General features: G+C 38.8%; 1 long non-coding RNA gene across 1 annotated transcript; it reads left to right on the top strand.

Annotated features, from left to right (window-relative positions):
* The first annotated feature begins 3,935 nt into the window (after positions 1-3,935).
* Positions 3,936-10,715, top strand: LOC114486136 (uncharacterized). The gene is made up of 3 exons (XR_003679388.2): positions 3,936-4,076; positions 7,904-7,961; positions 10,566-10,715. It is a non-coding gene; the product is annotated as an uncharacterized lncRNA (long non-coding RNA).
* The last annotated feature ends 9,889 nt before the right edge of the window (positions 10,716-20,604 follow it).

Genomic DNA, 20,604 nt, shown 5'->3' on the forward strand with positions numbered 1-20,604 from the left:
GTTCCCTTTTCTCCACACCCTCTCCAGCATTTATTGTTTCTAGAGTTTTTGATGATGGCCAATCTGACCGGTGTGAGATGATATCTCATTGTCGTTTTGATTTGCATTTCTCTAATGATTAATGATGTTGAGCATTCTTTCATGTGTTTGTTGGCGATCTGTATATCTTCTTTGGAGAAATGTCTATTTAGTTCTTCTGCCCATTTTTGGATTGGGTTGTTTGTTTTTTTGTTATTGAGCTGCATGAGTTGCTTATAAATTTTGGATATTAGTCCTTTGTCAGTTGCTTCGTTTGCAAATATTTTCTCCCATTCTGAGGGTTGTCTTTTGGTCTTGTTTATGGTTTCCTTTGCTGTGCAAAAGCTTTTAAGTTTCATTAGGTCCCATTTGTTTATTTTTGTTTTTATTTCCATTTCTCTAGGAGATGGGTCAAAAAGGATCTTGCTGTGATTTATGTCATAGAGTGTTCTGCCTATGTTTTCCTCTAAGAGTTTGATAGTGTCTGGCCTTACATTTAGGTCTTTAACCCATTTTGAGTTTATTTTTGTGTATGGTGTTAGGGAGTGTTCTAATTTCATACTTTTATATGTACGGATAATATGTTGAAAGTGTGGTAGAAGGGGAGTGGGAGTAAAATATCCTCGTTGAAACAAGTTCAAGGTCCCACTATGTTCTCAAAATATACTGTGTGCATTTTTAGGGGAAGCGTTTCATTTAATGAACAGGTGATCCCATCTTTGCCAAACACAAATTCAAGGGATGGAATTTTAAACAGATTTGATTACATAATTAGTTGGAGATTTGAATGCATTGCCCAGGGATAGACTAGACTGCTAGAGGCTACAGGGGCTGCAGGAAATGGAGAGCCTATTTTGGGGGTTTGTCCAGTTTATGCTGGGTTTTGCTTTAAAGGGAAAGAGAGAGTTGTGGAACACGATGATGCTAAAATTCCTTATAGGAAAAAAAAAAGATCCTAGAATGCTGATAATGGATGAAGTATATTTTTAAAGCCTTGTCTCAAGGCCTATACATGTAGAATAAGAACCTAAAGAGAAGAAGATGGTGCTGGTTTGCACACTGTAGTTTTTGATTCTGAGATGTTGGGTTCGCATGTATAAATTGTCAGCCTAAAGTGTGACAAGATGATAAGAAAGGTGAATTGTAAAGTGAATGACTTTACAGAGACAAGGAGTAAATTGAGCCTCATTTGAAGCTATTCAACCTATGAAAAGGAGTATATTATTTAAGAGATACCTGATTTGAAATGTTGAGAGTCAGATGAAAGTCCAATTGGAAGAGACAATTTCCGAATAGATTCTGATGTGTAGAAGAAATTGTTTCTTACTTGATTGAGCAATATCTTTCCTTATTTTATAAGCTAATTATACTATGTATGTAAATTTAAAAATTAATTTATACCTCTCCCCTCCTTTACCTTCGATGTATAAAAATAACTGCAGCATATGGTACAGTAAAACACTCACTCTTTTTTCTTTGCAACTTGCCACAAAGGAAATGTTTGGATGACTTAAGATGTCCAAAGATAGAGCTGGCTCATCATTGCTTGTGGCTTCACATTTAAGTATATTTTATTTCTAAAAGACTGTGAAATACTTATCTCACTGCCCAACACATTATTTTCATAAGTAGTTTCATACAAAAGAATAGGAAAAGTAAACAATGAATAAATTTTAAGGACATGATAATTGACCTAATAAAGGAGAATGCTTATAAGAAAGTAAATGGTAATGAACTGGAGGAGGAGAATGAGGTGTCATGGAATTAACTTCAGATCCCTGTGGCATTTTAGTTTGTATAAAAAGGTCCTAACCTAGTGCTTAACATGTAGGTGATTAATATTTCCTCTTCTATTACCATACCTCCTAGCACTGCCAACCATAATTTTCAGATTTCTTATCTTTCATATGCTCTTAGAGTTTCCATTTTCCAATTAGTCAATCTAGAAGCATGAGTATGGGGAAAAATGGTGAAATGTATGAAAATCATATGTGAACTTCAGTTAAAAGGAAAGGAGAGCATACATTTAAAGAGCTATCACACAGAAGAATAACCTATTCTCTGTGGCTTTCATAGATGGAACTAGGATCAGTGGGCAGAAGATATATCAAAGGAGACATTAAGTTCTCAGAGTTGCTAAAAATGGACTAGGCTGCTTTAATATGCAGAGGACTCACCATTATTGGAGGAATACTTTACTTATTACCTACCCTGTCTTTGGGTCTCACTTTGTGGGGGGGGTGGCCTTGAGGGTTTTCACTATATCAACTATCTCCTTTCTCTCGAATGGCTTTTCCCCTTAGACTAGAATTTCTTATGTCTCTCCCTTTACCAAGCTCTTCTCCTAATTTCCTTACCATCCATTCATTCCATCTAAGTGAGAAACAGGTATCCAGTCCTATTGGTTTGATGTCCTCCCTGTCTCTGAGTCTGCCCTCTTCTTTCTATTCCACTCTCCCTCCGTCATAGATCTTGTCTCCCCCTTGAGATGTGAGCTCCTTGAGGGCATGTGTTGCCTTTTATTTTTTTATCCCTAGTTAGTTAGCATAAGAGCTGGGTGCTCAGTAAATGTATACTGAATGAATACATGACTGTCAGTAATTTACTTTGAAGCCACTTTTGCTTTGAGTGGCACATTGGTCTATTTATTCAGTAAATATTTTTGAGCATCAACTATGTGCATTGGTGATATATGAATGAATAAGACATAGTAATTTTCCCTGAAAAGATCATGGTCTAGTTGGGAGGAAAGTATGTGAACAAAACTTGATTTTGCTCAGGCAATGTTATGAAAAGAAATATATACCCGATCAACTTAATTGGATCTCCAGAATATCAGATTCCTACCACTTTGCAGGGACCCCACAGCTAGCTTAGGCAGGTGATTTTGGAGAAGCCAGGGTCAGGGTTTGGGTTTCATGGGGCTGAAGATAGCTCTTCCCAGAGGTAACAGATGACATCAATATATGAGAGGGTGAACTAAGCAAGTTTAGGAGGGCAAGCCATTGTTCCATAGTTTTGATTCTGACTACCAGTCTCTTCTTGCTAGGGACTATCTTCCCTTAGGCTAAAGATTCTCATGTTTTTAGTTTTCTTCTTGGACCTCATCTGCTGCACATCAAACCCTGTTCCACATTAGTTCACCATCAAACTGGTCACTTCTTAGAATCAGAGTGCACATATAGTTACAGAGCTTTTGATTTTTCAGTCTGCAGTTGTTTAAAGTTCAGGCTTTCTGCTTGGCTTCACCACTGCTTGGTCCCCCAGTCATTTATTTTCCTATTTCCAATTTTACAAATCCAAGCAAATATATGAAATGTTAGACATGGGAGGCTCCTCCAATGTTATATATTCTGTTAACCAGTTCATTGGAAATGCTTGTAAATGCCTACTCCTTCCCTCTACCAAAAATGCTAGTCAAAGTTTTTTCTGAAGCTTTAATGAGAGTGGTTTTATAGACCACCCTGGATTTAAGAAGGAAAAGAAAACACATTCTTGGCTGAGTGTATCTTGGAAGACTTTCCCTTATTACTGTGATACCCATCTCTCTCTACTTATTCTGGTCTCTAACTTCTAAATGTCTTCAGGCAATAGTCCTCCTACAACAAAATGTGATTTTGTTATTTTATCTGTTTCATGCTCCTCCCACATAAATAGGATGGATATTATGATTTTAATAGCAGAAGAGGAGAAATATAGGAACCATGTATATGTGCATATCTATGTATGTAAATATGCATACATATGTGTGTATATGTACACGTGAAACAGAAAAGTCAAGGGATAAATGTCAGAAGAGCGATAAAACAAATAGAGAAAGAAACTTGGTCTTCATTTGTGACCTCAGGTTTCCCCTTCCTTTTTTTTGTCTCCAATTTCCCTCCGTTTAATCTTTACTTGTCCTGACGTTTGGAATGGCAGATATCTGAAATGAGCTTTGTCTCATGAACCCTGATTCCCAGCTCTGCAGTCTGTGACCAACGCCGTGTGTGCAGCTGGCGACCTGTGACACACCTAAGCCATGTGATGCCATCACATCACAGTCAACTGAGGAACAGGTGAAGTCTAAAGTCTGTGACTGGAATCATGAAAGATACCCTCAGGTTACTTTCCAAAAGCATTTGACTTTTTAAGAAATGTCTGTATTCTGATTTTATGATCTAGCCAGTTAACTCATTCACCAAAAATGTTATATGCCGGTGAGGCAAAACTTACTTTATCACGTTATTACACTGCTGCCTCATAATGATTGAGGGTAGGGTGGGGTGGTATGAGAAACCACAAAATAACATGTGTTCAACTCTTTCCAGCTCATTTAAAAGTTCCAATTAGTCTAAGAAGCATTGTTTTGGTTCTTACTTTCCAACTCTTAAAATCTTCTATCCAGTGCCTATACTAATTTGGTGTTTCTCTTCCATCTTTCCCTTTCAATCAGAATTAAACAATTAAATTCTGCTATCATTTATTGTTCATCCTCTGCATATCAACCTCAGTATCTCTAGTGCTTTCTGGATTCACAGGAATGGATGTGCCCTTGAGAAAATACCACCTTCAAACCTTGTGTTCATGAAAGGCTTAAATCCAAAACTTATTTAGACCTCTCTGGCTTAAGATCACATAGATTTTTCCTCAGTAGTTCATTCCAGAGTTGGATAGTAAAGAATCACATGCTTTAGACAAAGTAATATGGCCAACTCCAGATTATTAACAGAAAAGATTTTGGCATAGATAATCTCAAATTTAAAATATGTCAACTTGTATAATGAAAATTAGGCAGAACATTTAAGTCAGGCACAAACTAATCATCTTTCTAAGCTTATCCAGCGCTCTCTGCCAACTCTTGATTATGTTGAAGTTGCTGATCTGTTTTTCAGATTCTCTCAGGGTGTCTCGTAAGGTCTTGGTCTGTTCTAGGATTCAGGTTTCTATGCTTCAACAGAAGGCCCAATTCCAGGCTGCTACTTCTAAAGAGGGTAAAGAAGAAGACCCCCCCCCCAGTCCCCCGAATCGTGAGAACCTGGTGTAGGCTAGCTCTACCTTGGGTCAGATTAAGTGGCAGCTAAACTACCTGTTTTTGGAAACCTCCCTGAAAACACCACCTTCCCTTGGTCTGAAAATCTTCTCTAGTGTGTTCTATGAGAAGACTGTTGTCTCCAGAAGACCATTGTGAAAACAGCCAAGGGAGGACCAGGGCTTATCATTGATATATGATGTATGTACTGAGTTCCTGGCTCAGGGCTTGTATATATTTGTCCAATGGATGGATATTCCTTGTAGGAGAGGAAAGGTCCTGACTGAGTTTATCTGATTAGCTAAGTAATGTGAATAGATAGTGTTTGTGACCAAAGAGAGTATGACTAGAGGAAGACATTCATGATAGGCACATGGTAATCAGATGGAGGCATTGTGCTACACATCTGCATACAGATGCCGAGAACCCCACTAGAAATACTGAATCAGGATTTTTGGAGAATAGGGCCCAGGAATATGCATTCCCCCACCCTCCCATCCCCAGACTCCACAGGATATTTAGACACAGCCACCATTGGGAATTATTCCAACAAAAGTAAGTTTCCTAGAACAGGCTTGAATGTAGTGCTTTCGGGGTATGTGGAGAGACAACGAATGCTTATTGACTGATGGATTGAATGAATGAATTAATCAGGGACTACCTAGAACCTGAGTTCTTAATTATAGTTACAGCCTTGTTGCCCCCATTGCATTCAAGCCTGGATGTCTTTACCAGCACTGCCAGATCCTCAGCTGTAATCTGGAGCATCAGGAGAAGACAGGAAGAGAAAGGAGGAGACAAGCAGAAGATGTCAACTGAAATAGCATCTTGGGATGTTTTGGGTTCCATCTAGCTTCCCCCTCCTCCCCAAAAAGAGGCAGATTGACATCCCATCTCCCCAGCTGGCTGATGACATGTGCATGACTGAAAGTGATTAACGGCTTCTTACCAGGATCAGCCTCAGAGCAGGAAAGCTGATGATAAAATGGTGCATGTGACAGAAATGTGGCCTTGCAGGACCCCCAGAGGAGCTTCAAATCAGATCAGCTGTCCTTCATTAATCAAAAGTTGACTGTAGCTCACTCCTCTATTTGGAATGAGTCTAGCCTTCCATCATTACGGCTGAATGGCAGGTTCATGAATAAGGTTTTAGCATGAAACTGGGTACACGCTTGTTATTGTAATCTCAGCCTGTGAAATGAAATGTCTTAAAGGCTGAATCAAGCTCATGATCTGCAGTCCCACATTTAGAGTATGTTAGCGCCTTCTCCTTTATTCTTGGATTGCTTTCCTCTTTCTTCCAATGCAAATTGTGGCTGGTGCTCAGTGAGTGGGCCATTACGCATTCAGCTGGAATCTCCAACGATAAGGCAGGACTGGGGATGGTCTTCAAGGAAGAAGCACTGGCAGAGGGGAGAACCTGAGATCCGTGCCATTTAGTTGAGCACTGTGGAAGTGCTCTGCAGCACAGAAATTCATGGAGACATATTATTAACCCCACTTGATAGATGAAGAAACTGAGATTCCAAGATGCTGAGAAATTTGCCTAAATTTACATAGGCAATAATGTAGGGGAGTAATCAGTAGAGGGTGAGAGGTAGAGGAGTGGAGGAGAAGGCACAAAAGAAGAGAGGGTGTGAAAGGTCAGTCATAAAGCAAGGGATGTTGAAAAGAATGAGGAGAAGAAGGGTTAAATGAGTGCAGGGGGTTTTTGGTTTCATTTTGGGGTTTTTTGGGATTGTTGTTTTTTTGTTTTTTGTTTGTTCGTTTTACAGTACCCTATTCACCTGGAGTTCAGTTATAAATCATCTGAAGTTTTGATCAGTTACCTCTATACTCATTGCTGGTTTAGAGTCTTGTCTCTAAATAACACAGCCCCAGAAGCCCAGTAGGGATAATTCTTTGGGTAGAACTAGCTAAGGTCTGTGCCAGATCAAACACACATAGAATTAGATCCGACCAGGAGACCAGACATTCTCTACTACTGGTATCAAGTCAACGTGCACTCAGTCTGGATAAAGCTGTTCCCTCACCCAGCACCTCCCTCTTTTATGCTCACCAGTCAAGGATCACGCACATTCCAGGAACCATGTGTCTGTGACCTCCTCAGCCTGTCATTGCTGTGTCCCTTGCTTCTCACTGCAGCAAGTTGGACCCTGAGTCACATCACATGAGGCAGTCAGAAAAAATGTTCTGTTTGACAAACGTTCCTGCCACATACTATGCATGCTCTGCTATAGATAAAAGAAATGTGACAGGAAAGTACTCAAAATAGTAATGATCTATTTCTTCCTGGATTTTCTTGTACAGGTTGAACACTAAAAGTAACTTTAAAATAGCTGCACTTATACACCTGGGCTGAGATTTACGACCTATTAAACAATCTTCAGCCATTAAGAATTTGGTGCTACACCTGTGAAATTTTAAAACTGAACAAGTCTGATAATTTCAGAAGACTAATAGTTATGCAAACATTAAGGGGATTAGAGTTTGTTTATGGTACCTTTACAGCTCCCTGGAAGGTAAATATTAAAACTGTGTTTTCAATTAGGGACCTTGTTTTCATTAACCAGGTCCTTAAAGAGAGCATCAGGGAGCTGACTGTACATTTAATGAAAGTCTGTGAATTGCCATAGCTTGTATTTCTAGAGAAATTTTTCTCATCTGGGACCACAATCGTGACAAGAGACTAATATGTGTCTTAAGGTCCCAACCTTTGAATTTAACTGCATTATGATTATATTTTTTCTTTGGCAGTAGGGAAGAAAGACTCAGAAATATCTCTTCTAAGAATGACAGTTTGTATTGTGCTTTTAAAAAAAATCATGCTTGTATTGTTGATCATAACAATGTTCTCTGCCTATCTTCTCAAAGCTGTCATCAACCCTGGAAACTACCTGCTTTGATGAGCACCAGTTAAGAGGCAAACTAGGTAAGAATTTTGACTGGGGATTGTGAAAAGCACAGCAAAAGCTGTGTAACTCAAGAAACCCTAAATAAAATTAATCCTCTGTAAATAATGGCATGCAAATATACCTGGTAGTGAAATACTATTGTTGCTCTATGAGAGCATTTGAAATAGATTTTTTTTTTAAATCTTCCTGGTCTCTAGCCCTTTATCCTTCTGAATTATTAGTGTCACTTGAAACCTTACTAGAATGTCTGTCTGCTCTCTGTAGGAATTGGTTCTCCAAAGTAATCAAATAAACTCTCTTAACTAGAAGAAGCTGGTTAACCATTATGTGGATAGAACATTGTAACCAAATGGGACAGCTCCTCTCTGTCCACCAATGTCTGCCACCAGTAGGCCTCTGCCTTTTGACTACGACTTCCTATCCATAAATGGAGTAATCCAGCTTATTTTATTTAAGAGAGTTTGTATGATTATTCTGGAGACATTTTCAAGTGCTATGATCTGTCTCTCCATCCATCCATCCATTGATCCATCCATCCAACCAATAAATATTTACTAACCATTTAGTATGTTCAAGCCACTGGGCATATAATGGTGAGAAAGACAGGGTAGACAGGGTTTCTGACTTCAGGGAGCTTATAATGGAGCAGCAAAGGAACACAATTTTAAAAGTAAATATAAATAATAGAAGAAGTGTTCTGATAGAGGAAGAATATGAGACCGTGGGAACACACAGCATAAACACGTAACCTGTGAGAAGCTCTCACAGGGGAAGTGATGTCTGAGTTGAAACTTGAGGCTGAGCGGGAAGAGATCAGCCAAAGAGCAGGTAGAGCCTTGTTCTGGGCAGGAGAATTAGCCGACAGGGAGAGTCATGGGTGTTTGGGGAGCTGAAACGTTGGAGTTCAGGGAGAGGAGTAACAGGAAATGGACTTGCAGAAATAAGGAGGTGTCTACCTACCTCTCCTGAGGAGCCTTGAAAGAAATGCTGATGAGACTGGACTTCATCCTAAGACAGTTGTAGGATTTGGAGTAGGGAAACAACACAATTAGATTTCTGTTTCACAAGGATTACCTTGGCTGCAGTGTAGAGAATAGAGGCAAGACTGAAGGAAGGGGGACCACTTGATCGTCATAGTCTTGACAAAGGACAGAGGTGGCCTGGACAGTGCAGCAGTAGTAGGGATTGGAGAGATGTAAGGAGGCAAATAACAGGATTTAGTGGCAGACACTTTGTGGGAGATCAGGGACATGATAAATCCTTACGATGCTGAGCCTGGATTCTCACAGGAAAAGATGTGAGAAGCATGAAGTGCAGGGATTTTCTGGAGCTTGGAACCAATTGTCACTTGGATTCTCTGTTTGATCTTTTCTTTTTTGGACTTGAAACTCCAGGAGGATAGAAATCATGCAGTGTACTTTCTCCCTACCCAATTGGTATCATGAAAGAAATCACAAAAAAACTGGGTTTGAGTCACAGTTTTGCAATTCAGTAAATTTGAGATATCAGGCAAAATACTTAATGTCTAATCAGAGCCCATTTCAGGCCCCAGGAAGACAACAGTGAACAAGAATGAAATCTTTTACTTTTATGAGCTGTAGCTGAGAAGACACACAATAAGCAAATAAATAGAAAATAGATAGTTACAATTTGTGATAAGTGCTATGAAGGAAATAAAAAAGGATCATGAGATAGAGCTAAAGAATGAGAATTGGTCAGTCACTAAAGGGCTGGTGGAAAGGCATTACAAGCAGAAGGGACAGCAAGTGCAAAGCCTGCCAATGGGAAAGAGCTTGGTGGGTCAAGTAACAGGCACTCACGGAGGCAGGCCTTGTAGGCTGAGAGATTACATTTTATTCTAAGAGCGAGAGGAAACCATTAGTGCATTTTAAGCAAGGCAATCAGCATGTCCAGATTTACATTTTTATAGTGTCATTCTGGCTGCTAAGTGGAGAATGAGTTGGAGAGGGAGAAAGTAAAGAGATCAGCTAGGAGACTATTACAGTTGTCCAGGAAAGATAAAAGTAGCTCAAATAATAATAAGTAATGGGTCTATAGCACTTACACTCTTTTTAGAAATTTTTTTTCATAGATAATTTTGGGTAAGTTTTGGATAAAAAAACACTGAAAATGTTTTACTTAATTTATAAATTTCCATCACTTTATTATAAAAATACAGAAAACATGAAAAAAATTACAGAGTGTTACACTATATACCTACCTCAAAGATTCTAAAATAACCATTTACTATTCTCGCTTTGTCACATGTCTGTTCCTCTAATCATCCCTCTATCAGACCATCTTATTTTTTTGATGCATTTCAAAGTAAGTGCAGGTATCAATACCCAACCCATAAACACTGCAGCATGAATAAACTTAACTAGGAATCTGAATTTTTTATGATTCTTTTTTTCTTTTGTGATGAAACATACATATTTGTAATGCACAAATATAAATGTACTATTCGACACATTTGCCAAACGCATATAGCAGTGTTATGTCCTATTTTCTCTCCTTTTCTTTTGGCGTCTCAGTGACACTTTATGAGACTTTTGATATTATTCCACAGGTCCCTGAGGCTCTGTAAACTTTCTTCAATCTTTTTTCTCTCTGTTATTCAGGTTGGATAACCTAATGATCTATCTGCAAGTGCACTTTGCTTTGTCATCTTCAATCTGCTATTAATCTCATCCAGTGATTTTAAAATTTTTTTAGCTTTTTATTTTTCAGTTCAATAACTCTTTTGATATTTTGTTATGGTTTATGTTTCTCTGCCAAATTTTCCTGCTCTTTTATTCATTATGTATTTTTCTTTGTAATATTATACATAATTGTAATAGCTGCTTCAAAATCCTTGTCTACTAATTTGAACGTCTGCATCATTTTAGGGTAATTCTCCATTGATTGCCTTTTCCTTTTGAATTTGGTTTGTATTTTTCTGTTTCTTTGTATATAAAGTAATTTTGGATTGTCTCCTGGACATGTGGATGATATTTTGTGTAGACTCTGGATTCTGTTAGTTTCTTCAGAAGAGTGTTGATGTTTTTCAACTTAAGTAAAATAAAAACAAACGCTACCTGGTCCTAACCTAAAAACTCCAGTTTCTTTTGTAAGGAGTCTACATATGTTGACTGATTAATTTTCACAACCTATCAATCCTATAAGATAGGCCATTTTGTAGATGAGGAAACTGAGGCACAGAGAAGTTAGGTAACTTGCCCTTACAGCTAGTAAGTGGAGGAGGTCCAGAGTCTGACCTTCCAATACTTCTTAAAGTGGGGTGCTAGCAGTGGATACAGAAATAGGTGCACAGATCTGAAAATTATTAAGAAGTTAGAGGACTTCCCTTGTGGCTCTGTGGTTAAGAATCCACCTGCCAATGCAGGGGACACGGGTTCAAGCCCTGGTCCGGGAAGATCCCACATGCCACAGAGCAACTAAGCCCATGCACCCCAACTACTGAGCCTGCACTCTAGAGCCTGCGAGCCACAGCTACTGAGCCCACATGCAGCAACGAAAACCCAATGCAGCCAAATAAAAAATAAAAAAAAAAAAGAAGTTAGAGTCTCTCCAAGACTTGGAGAGATTAGGTATGAGAGAGTGATGGAAAGAGAAGAGTCTAAGAGCATTCTGGAATTTTGGCTTGAGCAATGGATAAATGGGGATAAAACTTACTGATGTAATGGAAACTGGAGGAATACCTAGATTCCATTGTTGTTGTGAGGGGTATAGTATTTTAGATTTGTTGAGTTTGAAATTTTATTAGACATTCAAATAGAGTTGTCTAGTAGGCATTTGAGAATATGAGTCTGGAATTTGGGAGTGGGTTGATTAGGGCTGTAGATACAAGTTTGGTAGTTGTCAGCACACAGGTATCCTTTAAAGTCACTGGACTGAATGAGGTAAATAAGGCAAAAGTATAGCTAGAGAAGAGAAGATGGCTGGGGGAAAATTCCCAAGACACTTAAACACTAAGAAACTGGGAAGAATTTGGCAAAAGAAACTAAGAAAGAGGAGCTAGTAATTCTGAAGGAAATCCAGGAGAACGTACTGTCCTGGAAGCCAGGAGAAGAGAAAGTTTTCAGAAGAAAGATGTGGTAACATGCATGAAGTACTGCTGGAATGTTTAGAAAAGATGAGGACAGAAAAGTGTCTATTGGATTTAGCAAAATGGAGGTCAATAGAGTAAAAAGGTCAGACATATTGGAGTGGGTTGAAGAATCAGTAGTTGAATGAGGAAGTGGAGATAGCAAGTTCTGAATCATTAGTTAATAGGTTTGTAGTGAGTCGAGATCAGAGGAATGAGGCAGAATATTTTACGTAGGCGGGACTGATACAATAGACTCAGAGACATTTATCAACATTAATCATTAACCAAATACCTGATTTAGCCAATTCATTGGATTGTTTTGAAAATCAAATGATTTCTGCAGAACTCCTCTGTAGACTGTGAACTACTTCAAGAAAATTTTTAGGAGTATTTTTTTTAGGCTTTGTAATTTCTGTGGGTTTTCTTTTTATCTTGTATAGTACGTACCAGTTGATCAAGGTCCACATTGATTTAACTTCTGTGTTGTGTTACATAAAAATTGATATTTAATGAATGCCTTTTCTAAACCATTCCCTTTGAAACTTTGACTAGTTGTTTTATTCCTCTGGATTTCAGTTTTCCCATTTTGAAAAATAGATGATAAATGATGAAGAAATATATTCCTTCTCAGAGATGTCTGAACATATTGCTGAGTGGAATAAGGGTTTAAAAAATAACATATAGTGTATAATTCTGTTTTTGAAAAACTATATACATACATCAATGTATTTATCTCATTCAATTAATTTATTTCATATATCAATGTCTGGAAATATTTTTAACAGAATAACAAAATGGAATTGTGTTTATCAAAATTTAACAATATGAAATAGTAAAATGAAGAGAATAAAGAAAACAGAACTGTGCAAACATAGATAATAATATTTTATTTCATAAGGCAGGACAAATTTTATCATTTGTGAAGGGATAAGTATCAAAATCAAGATGGCTTATATGGAGTGAAATCCAGCTCAGTTTATTTGAGCCTGAGCTCATCAAGGACCATATTAATTCTGAACTTTCTATTGTTCCTATGTGAAGAAAAAAATTAGCCTGAATCCAGGTGTCTTTTGATCCTAACTGAAACTTTCCCATTTTCTATATGCCCATCCTTCAAAAGAACCTGCCTCCATCTATGTTTGCTAATAGTACCAGCTCCACTTCCTGACCCATTTCTATCAGTGACTTCTTTCAGTTCTGGCTTTGAATATTTTGTCAGCTGAATCCTACAGGCTTCCTTTTATTCTGTGCTTTATCGAGAGTATGCTGAGTCCCAGCTCAGTGTCAGTTTTGGAACACAGACTTCCTGCCTGGCTCTGTAGGACAAATGCTACTGTGCCAGGTTTTTTTGTTTTGTTTTTTGTGGCTTTCTTCCACTGTATCTGCAGTGGCCAATGGTAAGCATCATGTTCTGGTGCCCCCTGATGCAGTCTGCCACTTGCCCAACTGTACCTTGGCTTACATCCCTGTGTTCCAGTGTTTTTGTGATTGTCCTTTTCGGATTAGAAGTACCTTATAAGAAATTGGTAACTCTGCTTATTTTTGACTACTGGGAAAAGAGTCATAAGAGCCTCACTCCAAAAAAAAAAAAAATCTTGTAATTTTTTCAGTGGTTTTCTTTGTTTTTAAAGGTTATCTGAAGGTGAAGGAGTTGAAGGACATTTTCTTGGGCTGTTTACTCTGCCTTAGGTGCCCTTTCTTCTCCTTTCTCCTTATCTAGTACAGTTCTAACTTCAAGGTCCAGTTGAAATCTCAGCCACTCCATGAAGACTCACCACCCCTGCCTTAGGGATCTGCCCTTTCTCTGTGTTCTGGTAACACACAATGCCTACACTAGTTTTTTCAAACTTAACGTGTGCTGCCTGTCTGTCAAGTATAAGCTTTGTCTTCCCAATTAGATTATCAGCTTTGTCTTTCCCTCACTGATTTATGTACAGGCTCTGGAGTAAGAGTGCCTAGACCCCTGGCTGCATCACTGGTTAGCTGTATGACCTTGTTCAAACCATTTACCATCTCTATGCCTTAGGCGCCTTCATTGTTCAATGTGTTAATAGTGTCTATCTTTTAAGGTTGTTGGGAGAGTTAAATGAAATTATACATGTAACATGTTTATATAGTTCTTGGCACATAGCTAGTCTTCAATAATTGTTATATTTCTATGGTTTTTGTTATTTAACTCCTGAGATTAAAAGAACTGGAGAAACAGTTATGAAACAGGAAATATTCTACAGAAATGGTTTCTGCCATAGTAGAGGTTAAATTCTAAACCTTAGTAACTAATTACTCAATTAGTTATTTAAATACTACTCTTTTAATAAGTACAGGGTGCCCTGAGCACCCTGGAGCGTTTGGGAAAGTTCCCCTGAGAAAGTGATAAATGAATTTAGATATGGAAAAGGAATAAGTGTGAACCAGGTGAATGTCAGGAAGAATATTCCAGGCAAAAGGAACAGCATGTTTGGGGACTCTGAGCTGGAGGAAAGCATGGAGTATGTGAGGAACTGAAAGAAGGCCAGCACAGCTAGAACACAGTGGTCGAATGAGGAACTGGGTTTTATGTCTTGTCATTCTCCTGATATCTTGTGCCTATATATTGAAGAGCTCAATTAATACTTGTTAATGGAGTAGTCTACATGGGTAAAGCTGGTTCTTCTGATTCTTTTAGGCATCACATGAAGGCGGTTTTCTGGGTAAGTGGTGCATCAGTAAGGGTCCAATCAGGAAAATAGAAACCACATTGGACATTTCAGCAGTGAGAATTTAAAAGATGAGTTGGTTACACAGGCACTGGAGAAATGAGTAGGAAGAGAGAACCCCAGAGTAAGAGAGGGAGTGACTATAAGAAGCCACTACATCTCCAGACCAGAATCTTAAACTTCATCTTTATTGCCTCTCTCTCCCACATCCAGCCTCTCACAAAGTCCTATCTTTATAGCCCAGAGGAGCTAGAACTCAGAACCACGTGTGTGAGGGGGTGAGGGTGGAGGTAGAGGGGCTCTCTGGGTGCTGCCAGCAGGTGCTGGTACCTCAGGAGCGTGGAAAAGCTAGGAAGACTTCTCAGTTGGTGCTGGTACTTATACCTCTAAGAATGAATCGTTCACGTTAGTTCTAAGATTACTGAGATAAAGCAGGACACTGAGGCCATATGCCCATCCCAGGGTGGAGCGCCATTGCTAAGACAACAGGGATAGAACAGGAAGAGAGCAGAAAGGAGCTTACCTTCTAGGCTCCCTCTAGCGGCCACTATTGCTGGAAAATGATAGGGGATCAGCAGGCAAAGCAGAAATGTGATTTGCAGAATCCTAGCCCCAGCATCAAATAGCGTAGTGTAGAAGGGTGGATGTTAGTTTTTATCTAGATAAGAACAAAGGAGGTGAGCATTGATAATCGGGCATCAAGGGTGACATGGTTTTGCTTTGGATAGCATCTGAATCTCTAATTTCTGACCTTTAGCATATAGCAAGTTATTTTGAAAGACTGAAGAAAAAAATATTCCATTAACTCTTTCTTTGGAAGTAATGAAGGTGAATTCCTCTGCTAATGCAGAAACATAGAGAAAACATCTTTTAAGTTTATGCCACTCCAGTCTCTGAAGTGGAAATGTATGTGTATATGTATGCGTATATATGTATACGTATGTATATCTATACATATACATATGTATGTAATACATACATATGCACACACATTCATATTTAAGTATAGGACATTTAAGTGTATATTTTAAATTATTGAAAAAGAACAAGATCTCATTCCGCGGCTTAAAGCTATTGGAAACTAGCACACACGTTCATTAAAATACTGAAGGTGATCACACAGGTTGGTTTCAGATACCAAAAGGTCTTGCCATCTATCAGATCTCCTGCTTATATACTCCGGGGAAATCTCTGCTTCCCTACTTTTCCCTTGGTGGTTGATCGTAGAATCCCTGGGATTTGGAGAATCACATGTGCCTTTTCTCCCAGTCTCTGACCTAGGCTTAATTAAAGCCAATTAGGCTGATGAAGCTGAGAAAGAACCACCTAGAGACCTTTATATTACACCCCTGCCCTGAGCCCCATGGTGTGGAATATTTCGTCACCTAAACCACGAACAATAGGTTATCAGTAATTTCTCAATATTTGTGAATAACGATATTCGTAAAAGTTAACCACTGTTTTGATACTAAGTTGACTGAATTCAACTTAGCAAATGGATGTTTTCGTCATCCCAAGCAGTTCTAACAAAGACTAAAAGGTGATGTTCATTGGATACTTTGGAATATTAAAAATAATGATTAGATTGCCCAATACTACTTTGAAGTACCTTAAAATACACAGTTTTAGGTATAATTAATTTTTTTCATGTGTCCTATATTAAAAGATGTGTTTGCATGGAAGGTCTATTTAATGCAAAAGTGTGACTTTTGATCAATTCCTCTTGGTCAATGACAATAATTGAATTCAGTACTTTAGTTCCTTTATTTCAACTCCTATATTTCTCCAGAGAGTTAGTGAAATAAGTACTTAAACTGGTGTGGAAAGAATGAACTTTCCACTTAAAAGGGGCATTGAAATGATATTTATCATGCAAATTGACTCATCCATCTCAAACATTCATTTCCTGGAAATAATCCCTTGGTGTTGTTTGTATGATAACTGAAACCTTATTATTTTATTTCACATACTTTCCCTGTTCTGATTTTCAACATTAGAAAGCAATAATAACCTTGGTGAAAGATAATTCCTGTAGATCATTATTCCATGGCCAGTTTTAGCTGGACATTAATCCCTCAGTAATGCCACATACTTTGATTTTGTTGCTTAAATCAACACAAACCAGAATTACTGGCAGTCACAAAGATCTGATAATTCAGTGTTCAACTGTAAAACAAAATGCAGCTTTTATCAGAAACACAAAATACAATAAACAGATAAATATATTTATTTCTCAAAAATATGGTCTTGTTATAGGTTCCTGAAAAATTACCCAGATAGCAATTTTTTAAAATAAGCTGTGCATTATTTATATGTTTGTTTCTCTGCTGGTAACAATATTTATGTGAGAAACAGGAAAAAAACCCATGGTGCAAACATAACATAAATCTTTGATTGGGTTTAGACCTCTTTCCATCTTTAATCTGCATGACATTTGCTGCCTCTTTACAGGATCAGTTATGGGTTTGAAAGACCAGTCATCAAAAGTTACCTCATTTATTCTGGATGGTTTGCTTTCTGTTCGAATATATGGCCAAAAAGTGCTGGCTAGTGCCTTATGTTATACAGTTGCATACTTTGAAATTAGTGTGTAAAAATGTAACTTATTAACATAGTGAAGTGTAAACATTGGTCTGAATTATGAAACATCATGATTATTTTTAAAGTAAGTACCAAATTGAAAACAACTTTAAAGTATGTTAATAAAATCCTGGGTACATTTCTGTACCTTTTTTGATGATCCTTCGCTGTTGTCCATCCAGCCTCAGCTCTAGTCTATTTCTAGTCTGGGATGAAGCTGCTCCTCCTTAACTTGGCCAGACCTTTCTGGGGCTTTCCCACTGTACTGAGCTTTTTAGTAGCTTCACTGGCTTCACTATATTTCTGCTACAAGATTTAACTTCCTTACAGATGCAGTCTTCTGTTTGTCTTTAGCTTCCTCACTTAACACTACTTAGTTTCTTTTTATCTAAGTTCCATGTATCAGTCTCTTACTTTCTCCTTAATGGGGTAGAAAATTGTCCTCCAGATTCACAAGGCTGTTGTTGATGGAGAGAAATTACAGATATGATGTGCCTTTCCCAGGCAGCAGTACACCTAAGTTGACAATCACATTTCTCCCCTCAGCTACATGAAGACTTACTAGTTTCATTTGCCTCTTTTTTTTTTTTTATCATTTATTAAGTGCTTATTAGTGTATTAAATATTTACATGCATCATCTTATTTAATTCTCCAGTAATCCATTTCAGTTGGTATCATTGCTATTCCCATTTTATAGGTGAGGAGACAGAGGCTTACCTACTACTAGCAGATATATCTCAACCTATTCTTTTTCTTTTTTTAAACATCTTTATTGGAGTATAATTGCTCTACAATGGTGTATTAGTTTCTGCTTTATAACAAAGTGAATCAGCCATACATACACATACATCCCCATATCTCCTCCCTCTTGCGTCTCCCTCCCACCCTCCCTATCCCACCCCTCTAGGTGGTCACAAAGCACCGAGCTGATCTCCCTGTGCTATGTGGCTGCTTCCCACTAGCTATCTATTTTACGTTTGGTAGTGTATGTATGTCCTGGGACAAAGTGAGAGAGTGACATGGACATATATACATTTGCCTCTTCTTAAAGAAAACTACTCTGAGCTTCTTTTCTCCTTTCTTGACAAATTGCTAAGTTGAGCGTCTGTAAAATGAAATGTACATCACATCAATCCCATAGCAACCCTCACACCCAAGATCTAATATGTTTTCCTTCTGGTCTTACTGAGACCATATATTCTAAGTTAACTATCTAAGTAATATCAGAGTGTAACTTTTAAAACTACTTTGAAACTCTTCCAGAGAGCCAACAAAAGATACAAAGTGGTTTTAAGACAAACTCAAATATTGGGGAAAATATAACTATGTGTAATGGTAGTCTCGGTGGCTAGATTAAGGCAGCTCCTCCCAATAGTCCCTGGTAGGCAGAGTTGATCTTTGGGGAAGAGGTAGGAATATTTGCATAGGAGCCAAGGAAATTTATGGGACCAAAGAATCAAGAACCTGGCCCCCTCTTTTCTGAGTTTCAGTGTTATTAGAATATCTTCAGAGTTGATGCTAACTGAACTCTGCCAGCAAGAAGGACTCCAAATGTTCCTAAGAAATGTGCAAAAGATTGTGGTGTTCCAATTTTAACACCAAGGTTACATGTTTGTTTTTTTGTTTTTTTGCGGTACGCGAGCCTCTCACTGCCGTGGCCTCTCCCGTTGCAGAGCACAGGCTCCAGACGCACAGGCCCAGTGGCCATGGCTCACGGGCCTAGCCGCTCTGCGGCATGTGAGATCCTCCCAGACCGGGGCCGGAACTCATGTCCCCTGCATCGGCAGGCGGACTCTCAACCCCTGAGCCACCAGGGGAGCCGAAGTTTGCATGTTGGTGGCGCATATCCACAAAATGTACAAAATATGGATATGGTAGAAGCTACTCTTAGCCAAGCCAGAAACATGCTGGGGGTCATATTTAGATGCAATGACTGAAAATTTGATTCTGAACTAAAAGAACTGCAGCAAGAGCCAGCAAAGAAATCATTACAAGTGGACAAGCATCCTGTGGGCATCCAGTGCTCAGTAGTTAAGTGATGGGGCTGGTACTGAACAATTACACTAGTGCTTTTGTTAGACCTCCTGGTTCTCTCCATGTGATATTTGGAAGTAGGACTAGCCACTTTGGGCTGAATAAGTAAACTTGAGGAAGTAAACTGAGTAAGTAAACTTGGGTAGTTCGGAACAAGTAGTGGTTCCTAAAGGGAAATACTGGGATTCTTGCTGCTGAAATAATTAGTTGGTATTATAAAGGAGATATAATTACCTTTGCATTCCAAGCTTGGAAAAGAAGGTCGTATTAGTAATGTATATTTGAAAATGTTAAGATAGTCAAAATTTATTCTGAACTTCAAAAGAATTTGTCCTACATTATGACATTTTTCATATTTGTTATAGTAAACATATTTTTGCAAAGGTATTGTCTCTCCCTTATCTCAACTCTTGCTTCACCTCCCATGGAGTACAGCAAAACACCTCATGCAAAATAGATACTAAATTACCCAACTCAATATTAAATTATAGAATGAAAGAAGACATTTGGAACACCCAGAATATTTTAAATACTGAAAGGTTCACACATTTTTGCAAGCAATATTTGTTTTATTCAAGAAAATAAATTTTTGGCCCTGAACCAAAATGGCGGAGTAGAAGGATGTGCTCTCACTCCCTCTTGTGAGAACAGCAGAATCACAGCTAGCTGCTGGACAATCATCGACAGGAAGACACTGGAACTTACCAAAAAAATACCCCACATCCAAAGACAAAGGAGAAGCCAAAATGAGGTGGTAGGAGGGGCACAATCACAGTAAAATCAAATCCCATAACGGCTGGGTGGGTGACTCACAGACTGGAGAACGCTTATACCACAGAAGTCCACCCACAGGAGTGAAGGTTCTGAGCCCTATGTCAGGCTTCCCAGCCTGGGGGTCCGGCAGCAGGAGGCGGAATTCCTAGAGAATCAGACTTTGAAAGCTAGTGGGATTTGATTGCAGGACTTCGACAGGACTGGGGGAAAGAGAGACTCCACTCTTGGAGGGCACACACAAAGTAGTGTGCAATTGGGACCCAGGGTAAGGAGCAGTGACCACAGGGGAGACTGAACCAGACCTACCTGCTAGTGTTGGAGGGTCTCCTGCAGAGGCAGAGGGTGGCTGTGGCTCACCATGGGGACAAGGACACTGGCAGCAGAAGTTCTGGGAAGTACTCCTTAGCGTGAGCCCTCCCAGAGTCCGCCATTAGCCCCACCAAAGAGCCTGGGTAGGCTCCAGTGTTGGGTTGCCTCAGGCCAAA

The sequence above is a fragment of the Physeter macrocephalus genome, chromosome 4 (assembly GCF_002837175.3).
Source record: "Physeter macrocephalus isolate SW-GA chromosome 4, ASM283717v5, whole genome shotgun sequence".
Lineage (NCBI taxonomy): Eukaryota > Metazoa > Chordata > Mammalia > Artiodactyla > Physeteridae > Physeter > Physeter macrocephalus.